The sequence below is a fragment of the Lepus europaeus genome, chromosome 14, assembly GCF_033115175.1.
Source record: "Lepus europaeus isolate LE1 chromosome 14, mLepTim1.pri, whole genome shotgun sequence".
NCBI lineage: Eukaryota > Metazoa > Chordata > Mammalia > Lagomorpha > Leporidae > Lepus > Lepus europaeus.
Window position 1 is genome coordinate 40,501,695 of NC_084840.1, and position 13,362 is coordinate 40,515,056.

Genomic DNA, 13,362 nt, shown 5'->3' on the forward strand with positions numbered 1-13,362 from the left:
CCAACGAACCAGCTTTGCCCCCTCGTAGTTCGTTTCCTGTCCCCGCCCCCGCGCCCTGGCTCCCAAAATCGGCCCCACGTAGGATCTCCTGGAGAGGAATTGTTTGCTCCTCGGGCAGAGGTTCCGACCCGGGCAGTGGGCATTTGAGGGCTCCCCAGGTGATTCCAACGTGCGGCCGTCAGTGCTGGCGGCGCTTTACGGAAGCTTGTTAAAGTGCACGTTCGAATCTGGTGGGTCTGCGTTGAGTCCTGGGCGTCTGCATTTCACAGGCTTCCAGGCTCTTGCTCTGCCTGCAGCTGCTGCTCCAGGGGCCTCCACAGGTCTCTACCCCTCACCTGCCCGCTGCGTTCTTCGCAGCCTGTCCGTGGTGATGGCTTGAACAATCTAAAGCAGAAGCCTTAGAAGTGCAAATGGCAAAAACTTCCGTGGGTAGCTATTTGACGTCTACCGAGGGTTTTTACAAAGATTTATGCTTTAAAAATGACAAATGTTTAAGCCATCTTGTATAAATTTGAAATACTGGAAATAAACGCGGACCATTAAGGCTATGGCTAATTATTTGATTCCGTTATGAAACACCGTGTAGCCATCCAAAAATGTTTTTGAAGCTTTTAGTATCATAGGAAAGTGTTTAGTATGTTTTTTTTTAAAAAATCCTCCTAAAATAGTTTCAATTAGCTAAGAAAAAAATATATAGGAAGACAACAAAATGAAATCTTTGCATGGAGAGACAGGGGTTGCAGAGCCGCAGGTTTAGCCTCTTTATCTGCATCCCCGGATACCATATGGGCTCTGGTTAGAGTCCTGGCTGCTCCACTTCTGATATAGCTCCCTGCTAATCATCTGGGGAAAGCAGCAGATGGCCCAAGTACTTGGACCCTGCACCCACAAGGGAGACCCAGAGAAACTCCAGAGTCCTGGCCAGAGCCAGGACCTGTTGTTGATATTTGGGGAATGAACAATCCGATGTAATTCCCTCTAACTCTGCCTTTCAAATAATTTTTTTTAAATATTTATTTATTTGAAAGGCAGAGTTACACAGCTAGGCAGAGGCGAGACCAACAGATCTAGCATCTGCTGGTTCACTACCTAAATGACCATAGCAGCCGGAGCTGTGCCAATACGAAGCCAGAGCCCAGGGTGGGTGCAGGGGCCCAAGCACCTGGACCATCCTCCACTGCTTTCTCAGGCCTTTAGGAAGGAGCTGGATCAGAAGTGGAGCAGCCAGGACTGCAGCAGCCCATACGTGATGCTGGCACTGCAAGCAGCAGATTTACCAGTTATGCCACAGCACAGGCCCATCCAATTATTTTTTTTTTTAATTTTTGCAGCGTGACTTTTTCACTTGTTTTTACCGTAATTAACCTTTTTTTTTCTTTTTTAAAGATTTATTTATTTATTTGAAAGAGTTACACAGAGAGGAAGAAAGGCAGAGAGAGAGTCTTCCATCCACTCCCCAGAAGGCCACAACGACTGGAGCTACCTGATCCGAAGCCAAGAGCTTCTTCCAGGTCTCCCACATGGGTGCAGTGGCCCAAGGACTTGGCCATCTTCTACTGCTTTCCCAGGCCATAGCAGAGAGCTGGATCGGAAGTGGAGCAGCCAGGACTAGAACCGGCGCCCATATGGGATGGCGGCACTGGAGGCTGCAGCTTTACCCACTATGCCACAGCACCAGCCTCATAATTAACCATTTTTTATAATGAGGATCTCACCATCTTGATGATAAAGGTCACATGAAAGAGCCTCTTCGGTTAGGATTACTCCTACAGACCCTCTAAGACTTGGAAAGAGGCTCCCCTTCTTCCCAGGGCTTCTCGCCCTCTGCCCTCTCTGGGTGTTCTGTCTCAGTGTCCTGTATGCTACTCCCTCAACTTCTTTCTTGGTTTTCCTTATACCTCACCAACGACTCTTCACTCATTTTCAATCCTTTCTATGCATATCTAAAGTCTGATGTGGGACCACATTTCTCTTACACTGTCTTTCTATGTGACTGCCTCAATTCCCATGGACTTAAATTACCATCTTTATGCTCAATAGTCCCAACTTTTTGTCTCCAACCTTGATTTGTGCCCTAAATTCCACACTTGAATCTTATCTACAGTGCCTAATGGACTAACCCACTGAGGTGTCCCCATAAACACCTCCAACTGAACATATTCAAAAAAACTACCCTTGAGTTTTGCCTCCAGCCCATCCCTTCTAGTCCAGACCTCAAGGCTTTTTCATCCCAACACGTTGGCACTTCAGGTGTTCGAGAAGAAAATTTAATGCCTTGATTCACCCTGTCCTCATTCATTCTTCAATTTAGTTCCATTAGCAAGTCCTGTCAATGCTAATTCCTGTGCCGATTCTGTCCTCTCCATCTCTGATGCTATTAACCAAGTCCAAGCCATTATCTCAACCAAAGTCCTGAAAAGCCTAAGTGATTTCACTTCCGGTATTGTTCCCCTCCCAATTCATTTTCTGGAAAACCAACTGGAACATATCCTTCCCCTGCTTTCAATATTTCCAATACACCTAGAATAAAGCCCAAACCTTCCAATGGCCTGTAGGGCCTTCTGTGTTTGAAACCTTTTTAAAAAAAAAAAATTAACCTTTTTTACTATTTTTTAAGATTTATTTATTTGAAATGCAGAGATATAGAGATCTTCCATCCCCTGGTTCACTCCCCAAATGGCTGCAAGAACTGTGGCTGGACCAAGCTGAAGCCAGGAGCCAGATCAGAAGTGGAACAACTGGGGCGGGAACCAGCGCCCATATAGGATGCTGGTGCTGAAGGCAGAGGCTTAACCTTCTACACCACAACGCTGGCTGCGAAACTGTCTTTCTAGCCTTATTTTTGTCACTCTCCTCTTTGCTCACTATTCCCTGGGACTTTTTTTCCCCAGACTCATTCAGGAATCTTATTGTGCACTTCATATGTGCCAGGCACCGCCTATGTGTTGAGAATATTGCAGTGAAGAAGAAAGGCACAGACCCTGTCCTCATAGAGCTTATCTCCTAGTAGAAGAAGCAAATAATAAACAAGCAAGTAAATAAATAAGACATCTCACAGATTACTTCTTAGTTCAGAGGTACTGTTTACATCACTCCCTTATTATCACCTGAGTCTCAGCTTACATGCCACTTCTTCAGAGAGCCCTCCCATGGTCACCCCATCTGAAACTGGCAACACAATCTCCTTGTATCCTTAAAAGCACTTTAAAACTTGGCAATTATTTTGTCTGTTTTTCATTTGTCTTAGTCAGTTTTAATAGAAATTTACAGATGATGTTTTACTCTAGTTCGCAAGTCAAGTGTTTCCTTTGTTTTCCAGAGCATAGAGTACGATTTACTTCTTCAACAGTCAACACTATCCACCATGTAGAGCAGCAACCTTCAAAGTACAGAATGGGAACCCTGAAACTCTTTGAGGGGGTGATATGAATGCTGTATTCATAATGACAGCATGTTAGATGTTATCTGCCTTCTTTATTCTTCTTTCATGAATATTTGGTGCTTTTCAGAGGTCATATAACTCAGATATTGTAACACACTGAAGAAGCAAATGTCAGACTACAACTATCTTCTATTAAGTCAAAGAGATTTTAAAAAAATACGATTCTTATTTATAAAATTTTAGAAGATTTTTTTTATAAAAATATTATTCATGTTAAGATTTAGCATTTAATTTATGGATGATTATTTTTAAAACTTCCTTGTTTTAATTTCTGGATGGTAATTATATGTCATACACTTATCTACAATAAACCAAAACTCTTTGGGGTAATAATTTAAAGGAGTCCTAAAACAAAAATGTTTGGGGACCTTGGTGAATCCTGGCTATAAAGAGAGAAATCAAAAGCCACTGAGACATACCCGACTGTCTTGCTCTCTCCTCGTTTTTCTTCATAAAGACAACTGAAAGCATTTCTGGAGGACCATGAATTGTCTCCTATTTGATTTAAATAAATGTTCTCTGAGAGGCAGCCAACAGAATGGATACTAGATTAAAAATACGAATTTAAGTGAAATAATGCATGTAATGGGCTTGTAACTAGTCAAGAAAAAGTTTTCAAAATAAGCATCTGAATAGCAGTTCAAAATCCACCATTTATTTACTGTGAGATGTTGGATAATTTATTTAACTTGTCAGAATCCATGTTACATGTAGACAACAAAAATAGTTCATGCCCTATTAGTCTCTCTATCTTAGAAGTACTCATGGAATTGTAGTGAGATCAAATTTGAAAATAAATAATGAATTAAAGCAAACAGACAGTAGTATTGCTGGGGCCAACACTGCTGTAGAGGGTAGGCCTCCGCCTGCAGTGCTAGCATCCTGTATGGGCACCAGTTTGTGTCCCAGCTGCTCCACTTCCCATCCCACTTCCTGCTAATGCACCTAGGAAAGCAGTAGAAGATGGCCCAAGTATTTGGGCCCCTGCACCCAAATGGGAGACCCAGAAGCTCCTGACTTCAGCCTAGATCAGCCCTGGCCATTACGGGAGTGAACCAGTGAATGGAAGATTCTATCTCTCCTCTCTGTATTTTGCCTTTCAAATAAATAAATCTTAAAAAAAAAAACAAAAAAACACAGTAGTATTGTTATAAATGTTACATGGTCATTTACTATCATTTTAGACATCCTGACATTTTCCTATAGAACTTATTTTGTACTAATAACAGTTTTTTAAAAAAATTCTTAAGGACCCTGACCTTGTAAAAACTTTTGGCCTTTGGAAAGTAATTAGATCATAAGAGTGGAATCCTCATGAATGGAATTAGTACCCGTGTAAAAGCGACCCTCGAGAGCTCTCTTGTCCCCTGTCCTCTATATGAGATAGCAGTCTATAACCTGAGAGGGAACCCTCAGCAGAACTGATCATGCTGGCACCCTGATCTCACACTCCCAGCCTCCAGAGCTTTGAGATAAATTTGTTATTGATAAGCCACTTCATCAATGATACCTGTGATACCAGCATCCCAAATGCATGCTGGTTAGTTTCAGCTGCTCCACTTCTGATCTAGCTCCCTGCTAATGGTCTGGGAAAAACAGTGACCCAAGTCACTTGGTGACCCAAGTGTTTGTGGCCCTGCCACTACAGGGAAACCCAGATAAATGAAGTCCATGGTTTTGGCATGGCCCACCCATGGCTGTTGCAGTTACTTGGGAAGTGAACCAAGAAATGGAAGATTTTTCTCTCTGTGCTTATCCCTCTCTCTGTAACTTTTTTTTTTAAAGATTTATTTATCTATTTGAAAGAGTTAGAGAGAGAGAGGAGAGGCAGAGAGAGAGAGGTCCTCCATTCGCTGGTTCACTCCCCAGTTGGCCACAATGGCTGGAGCTGCGCCAATTCAAAGCCAGGAGCTTCTTCCAGGTCTCCCACGTGGATGCAAGGGCCCAAGGACTTGGGCCATCTTCTACTGCCTTCCCAGGCCATAGCAGAGAACTGGATCAGCAAAGGAGCAGCCAGGACTAGAACCGGCACCCATATGGGATGCCAGTGCTTCAGGCCATGGCACTGTTGCACCACAGAGCCGGCCCCTAACTCTTTCAATTAAATAAATCTTTTTTAAAAAAGAAATTTGAACGAGGAATGCAATATGACAATTCATTAATACTGGACTGTGAAGAAAGACTGATAAAGTACCTAAGAAAGAATTCAAAGGAATGATTATAAGGTTACTCAAAATTACAGAGAAATAATTAAATGAAATTAGGAAATCAGTATATGACATGGATGAGAAATTCAGCACAGAAATAAGAGATATTGAAAACATCAAAAAGAAACATTAGAAATGAAGTACTCAATAAGTCAAATACCCAAGCCTAAACCCAAGAATCACTGTTGCCATGACAAGTGCATCTTGCCTTTGCGGGCTGCTGATGTGCCCCCAGGAGTGAATCTGGAGGTTCTACACCCCCACATCAGTGGTAGCTGGGGGCTGCGGGAGTCTCCTGGGTCAGGGCCGAGCCTCTCATGTCCCGCCCCCTCCGTTCCCCGCCCCGCTCCGTAGACCGGGAGGTGGATGGCGGGAACACTCGCGCCCACTCAACCCAGATCATGAAGGTGGAGGAGACAGCGACCAGCAAGTGCCACCGGCCCACCGTTAAGCAATTCCATGACTCCAAGATCAAGTTCCGCTGCTGCAGCGGGTGCTATGGCACCAGCATAAGCCCTGTTTCACCACCCAGAGGCCCAACACCTTCGTGTAGGGGCGGGTCCCATCGCTACTGCCCCAGTAAATGCCTGGAACACACACACACACACACACACAAAAGTCAAAGAAAAAAATACAGTATAAAGCCTTGACAACAGAGTACATGAAGCAAAAGAAAGAATATTTGATCTAGAAGGCAAGTCTTTTGAAATATCTCAGACCGGCCAGCACCGTGGCTCAACAGGCTAATCCTCCACCTTGCGGCGCCGGCACCCCGGGTTCTAGTCCTGGTCGGGGTGCCGGATTCTGTCCTGGCTGCCCCTCTTCCAGGCCAGCTCTCTGCTATCGCCCAGGAAGGCAGTGGAGGATGGCCCAAGTGCTTGGGCCCTGCACCCGCATGGGAGACCAGGAGAAGCACCTGGCTCCTGGCTTCGGATCAGTGCGATGCGCCAGCCGCGGCGGCCATTGGAGGGTGAACCAACGGCAAAAAGGAAGACCTTTCTCTGTCTCTCTCTCTCTCTCACTATCCACTCTGCCTGTCAAAAAAAAGGAAATATCTCAGACCAAAAAAAAAAAAAAAAAAAAAAAGTAGAGAATAAAAGCAGTGTTTGGGAACTATGGAACAAAAATCTTCAAATGACCAATATACAAGTCTTAGGAATGGCTTAGAAAACCTATTCAATAAAATAACAACAGAAAACTCCCCCAATTTGGAGAAAGATGTGGACATCTGAATACAGGAAGTACACAGAATTCAAAATGGAAAGATCAGAAAATATCCTCACCATGACATATTATAGTCAAACTTTCAAAAGTAAAACATAAGGAAAATATGCTAAAGTTTGCAGGAAAGAAATTCCAGGTCACTTTTAAAGGAACTCCCATCAGATTGACAGCAGGTTTCTGAAAAGAAACCCCACAGGCCAGGAGAGAAAGGAGAGATTTAGTCCAAGTTCTAGAAGAAAAAACTGTCAACCCAGAATCTTTTACCCAGTGAATCTCATTCATAAATGAAGGTGAAACACAGACCTTTGAAAACAAACAAAAACGGAATTTGTCAGTAGTTGGCCAGTTTTACTAATTACATTTAAGGCTGTACTATATACAGAAACAGAGAAAAGCAACAGGCATAATGGAAAGTGAAGGCAGAAAACAGACTAGTAAAAGAAAAAGGGAGATTCAAAACAAACAACAGGAATCTTTATGAAAAAGTGGCAGAACCAAGTCATTAGTTATCAATAATAACCTTAAATATAAATAAATTAAATTCCCCAATTAAAAGATACAGACTGGTATGTTTTTAAAAGACCCCATCATATGCTGCCTAAAAGAAACACAGTTCACTACTAAATATAAACAGACTGAAAGGATGGGAAATGGCATTCCTTGCAAATGGAAATCAAAATCGAAAAGGAGTAGCTATACTCATAAGAGAAAGTAAACTGTAAGACAAAAACTATTAAAAGACACAAAGAAGGGGTTGGTGCTATGGCACAGTAGTTAATCCTCTGCCCACGCGCCAGCATCTCATATGGGGGCCAGGTTCTAGTCCCGGCTGCTCCTCTTCCAATCCAGCTCTCTGCTATGGCCTGGGAAAGCAGTGGAAGATGGCTCAAGTCCTTGGGTCCCTGCACCCGCATGGGAGACCTGGAGGAAGCTCCTGGCTCCTGGCTTCGGATTGGCGCAGCTCCGGCCATTGCAGCCAACTGGGGAGTAAACCAGCAGATGGAAGGCCTCTCTCTCTCTGTCTCTGTCTAAAGTCACTACTTGCAGTGCCACCATCCCATATGGCCATCAGTTTGAGTCCCAGGTGCTCCACTTCCGATTCAGCTCCCTGGTAATGCAACTGAGAAAGCAGCAGAAGATGGCCCAAGTACTTGAGCCCTTGCACCCACGTGGGAGATCTGGAGGAAGCTCCTGGCTCCTGGTTTCAGCCTGGCCCATCTCTGGCCATTGCAGCCATTTGGGGAATGAACCAGCAGATGAAAGATCTAGATCTCTCTCTGCCTCTGCCTTTCTCTCTCTCTGTAATTCTGCCTTTCAAATAAACAAATCCTCTTTAGAAAATTAGAGGAGAAATGAACAAAGTAGAAATTAAAAAAAAAAAAACACTTTACAAAAGATCTGGTGTTTTGAAAAAACAGACAAACCATTGGCCCAAATAACCAAAAAAAAAAAAAGGGAAGAAGACTCAAATTAATAAAATCAGAGATGCTACAACTGATACCACAGAAATACAAAGAATTATTAGCAATTATTATGAACAAATATATTGAAAAAAATTGGAAAACCTAAAAGATATGGATAGATTTCTAGACACATATAATTTGCCAAAACTGAGAAACAAAGATATAAATAATCTGAACAGACCAATAACCAAGACTGAGATTGGATCAGTAATATATAGCCTCCCAACAAAAAATGCCAGGACTAGATGGCTTCAGTGCTGAATTCTTCTAAACCTTTCAGGGAGACCTAGATGAATTCTTTTCAAACTATTCAAAATGACTGAGGCCAGGCTTACCTTAATCCCAAAACCAGACCAGAACATATCAACACAATAAAGGCCATTTGTGAGATAACCCACAGCCAGAATCATAAAAGTGGGGAAACGCTAGAAGCATTCCCGCTTCCACTAAGATTCAGAACCAGACAAGGATGTCCACTCTCCCCTCAAATATTAAATACAATTCTGGAAGTTTTAGCCAGAGCCACTAGGCAAGAGAAAGAAATCAAAGGGATGTAAATTGGGAAGGAGGAAGTCAAATGATCCCTGTTTGCTGATAACATGATTCTTTACATAAGGTCAACCAAAAGACTCCCCTAAGAGACTATTAGAACTGGTAAGAGAATCTGGCAAAGATGCAGGATATAAAACATCTCAAAATCAATTGCATTCTTATATTCCAATAATAATCCAGCTAAGAAAGAACTTTTTTTTTTTTTTTTGGACAGGCAGAGTGGACAGTAGAGGGAGACAGAGAGAAAGGTCTTCCTTTGCCATTGGTTCACCCTCCAATGGCCGCCGCGATAGGTGCGCTGCGGCCGGCGCATCTCGCTGATCCGAAGCCAGGAGCCAGGTGCTTCTCCTGGTCTCCCATGGGGTGCAGGGCCCAAGAACTTGGGCCATCCTCCACTGCACTCCCTGGCCACAGCAGAGAGCTGGCCTGGAAGAGGGGCAACCGGGACAGGATCGGTGCCCCGACCGGGACTAGAACCCGCTGTGCCGGCGCCGCAAGGCGGAGGATTAGCCTGTTAAGCCACGGCGCCGGCCAAGAAAGAACTTCTAAGATCAGTACAATTCACAATATTAAAAAAAAGTAAATAGCTTGGGATAAATATAACCTTGGATGTGAAAGATCTCTATCATAAAAATTACAAAACAGTAATAAAAGAAACAGAAGACACACAAAAAAATTGGAAAAATCTTCCATGTTCATGCACTGGAATAATATCAAAATTTCTATATGACCCAAAGATTAAATGCAATCCCAATCAAAATTCCAAGGAGACTCTTAACAGAACAAGAAAAAAAAATCCTAAAATTCATACAGAAACACAAAAGAGCCTCAATACCCAAGGCAATCTTAAAAAATAAAAATAAAGCCAAGAGGGATCACAAAACCAGATTTTAAGACATACTGCAGAGTTATTATAATCCAAACAGCCTGGTACTGAATAAAAATAGACATTTAGACTAATGGAACATAATAGAAATCTCAGAAATCAATCCACACATCTAAAACCAACTAATTTTGACAAATGAGCTAAAATCATTTCCTGGAGAAATGACATTCTTGTCAACAAATGATGTTGGGAAAATTGAATTTACGCAAGCACAAGTCTGAAACAACTTTTTTTTTTTTTTTTTTTTTGACAGATAGAGTCAGACAGTGAGAGGGAGAGAGAGAGAAAGATCTTCCTTCTGTTGGTTCACCCCTCAAATGGCTGCTATGGCCGGAACTACACCAATCCAAAGCCAGGAGCCAGGTGCTTCCTCCTGGTCTCCCATGCAGGTGCAGAGGCCCAATCACTTGGGCCCTCCTCCACTGCCTTCCTGGGCCACAGCAGAGAGCTGGACTGGAAGAGGAGCAACCTGGACTAGAACCCTGCGCCCATATGGGATGCCGGCGCCGCAGGCAGAGGATTAACCAAGTGAGCCACGGCGCGTCCCCTGAAACAACTCTTACCTTATACCCTACACAAAAATCAATTCAAAATAGTTCAAGGATCCAAACTTAAGACCTGAAACCATCAAACTACTAGAGGAAAACAGGAGAAATGCTGCAAGACATTGGCCTAAGCAAACTTCTTGGGTAGGACCCCAAAAGCACAAGCAATAAAAGCAAAAATACACAAATAGAAGTACATTGAGTTAAGAAGCTTCCACACAGCAAAGAATACAATTAACAAAGGGAAGAGGCAGACAGAATGGGAGAAAATACTTCCAAACTATACTTCTTATACAGGATTAATAACCAGAATATATAATGAGCTCAAGAAACTCAACAACAACAAAACAAACAATCCAGTTAAGGAATGGGCAAAGGAGGATCCAGTGCTATGGCGCAGCGGGTTAAAGCCATGGTCTGAAGCGCCAGCATCCCATATGGGTGCCAGTTCTAGTCCTGACTGCTCCTCTTCCAATCCAGGTCTCTGCTATGGTCTGGGAAAGCAGTGGAAGATGGCCCAAGACCTTGGGTCCCTGCACCCACTTGGTAGACCCGGAGGAAGCTCCTGGCTCCTGCCTTCGGATCGGTGCAGCTCCAGCCATTGTGGCCATCTGGGGAGTGAACCAGTGGATGGAAGACCTCTCTCTTTATCTCTACCTTTCTCTGTAACTCTTTCAAATAAATAAAATAAATCTTAAAAAAAAAAAAAAAAGAAAAGAAAAGAAATGAGCAAAGGACACAAACGGGCATTTTCCAAAGAATGAAATATAAATGGCCAAGAAACACAGGAAAAAATGCTCAGGAGCACCTTCCATCAAGGAAAGGAAAATCAAAAACACAGTGGAGTATCATCTTACTCCAGTTAGAATAGCTATCATAAAAATAAAATAAATGCTGATGAAGTTGTGGACAAAAGGGTATCCAATTACACTGTTAGTCTAAGTGCAAATTGGTACAACCATTAAAGAAAACAGTACAAAAATTCCTCTGCAAACTAAAAATAGTTGCCATATGGCCCAGCTATCCCACTCCTGGGAATATATCCAAAGCAAGTCAAGTCAGCATATGAAAGAGATATCTGCACTCCCATATTTATAGATGCTCAATTCACAACAGCAAAGATAGGGAATCAACCTAGATGTCCATCAACTGATGATTAGATTAAAGTGTGGTGTATGTGCATATGGTGAAATATTACTAGGCCTTAAAAAAAATCAGTGAAATTCCAACATTTGCAATAAAATAGATGGAACTGGAGATCATTGTGCTGTGTGACATAAGCCATTCCCCTAAAGACAAATATTACATTTATTTTTATTTGTGGAAGGTAATATATAGATTATAAAAATTATATGGATGCCATATCATTTCACAGTAATAACTATTGTTTCACTGAATTATACCATGAATAAGACAATATACCTTTCTTTCCCCCTCATTATGATTATCATGAATCCCTTGGGATTTTAATGTTTTCAAGAAAAACAAAATATATATGAATAATATAAAGTGAATACGGCAAAATGTTAAAAAGTTTTCAATTTTAAACCTAAAAAAAGAAAACCTATAACACGAGAAAATTTTAAAAAGTGTTCAAGTTTTTCTGCCAAGTGGGATGCCCCTCCACAAGATATGCAGAGCATCTGCTCACCATATATCACAAGACTTTCTGTTTTGTTTTCCTGGGAGAATTTCAGGACATTCTACCCTTCTGCATCTGCATGGTTAACCAGGGGTGCATGGCAGAGATGTATTCTAATCCAAGAGAAGTATGTTACACAAACACAACATGGAACATGAATTGTATTGGAGTAATTTTTTTTTTCTCAAAGAACACAACCCATTGCAAGTCCAGTTTCTATGTTGCTATCTGAGAAAAGAACAGCATGGCTGATAGTCCAAAAATCTTATCAATGTTTCTGTGATGCCTCTGGTAAAAATGAAGGAACAATGTATGACACCATTTACTCTTACTGTCCATATAGGAATTCAGGGAGATGTTAAGAGGTCATAGACTATGGTAAAGTAAAGCAATGACTAAGAAGTGATAGAGGGGGCCAGTGCTGTGGGATGGTGGATAAAGCTGCTGCCTGCAGTGCTGGTATCCCACACGGGCACAGAATCTCAGCTGCTCCACTTCTGATCCAGCTCTCTTCTATGGCCTGGGAAAGCAGTAAAAGATGGCCTAACTCCTTGGACCCCTGCACCCACATGGGAGACCCAGGAGAAGATCCTGGCTCCTGGCTTCAGATCAGCCCAGCTCCAGTCATTGCTGACATGTGAAGAGTGAACCAGCAGATGGAGGACTTCTCTCTCTCTGCCTCTGCCTCTACTTACTCTGCCTTTCAAATAAATAAATACATCTTTAAAAAAAAAAAAAAAGTGTTCAAGTTTTTAAATATATATATGACACAGCAAAAATAACTGAGAAATTCATGAACAGATTATCAAGGGGCTGGCACTGTGGTGTAGTAGGCTAAACCTCCACCTGCAGAGCCAGCACTCCATATAGGCACCAGTTCAAGTCCCATTATGGCCTGAGAAAGCAGTAGAATATGGCCCAAATCCTTGGGCCCCTTAACCCACATGGGAAACCAGGAAGAAGCTCCTGGCTCCTGGCTTTGGATCAGCCCAGCTCCAGCTGCTGCAGTCATCTGGGGAGTAAACCAACAGATGGAAGACCTTTCTGTCTCTCCCTCTGTGTGTCTGTAATTCTCTCTCAAATAAATCTTTGAAAAAAAAAAAAAAGATTATCAAGATGTATACCAAAAAATATCTTAACAGTAACTACTCTGGGTGGTAGACTATAGTGTTTTTTTTTTTTTTTTTTCTTTACAAATTTATTTACTTATGTGAGAGACAGACTGACAGGAGAGGAAGAAATAGAGCCATCTGCTGGTTCACTACCAAATTGACCACAACAGGTCAAAGCCAGGAGCCAGGAGCTTCGTCCTGGTCTCCCACCTGGGTGCAGGTGCCCAAGTACTTGGGCCATCTTCTGCTGCTTTCCCAGGTGCACCAGCAGGAAGTTGGACAGGAAAGT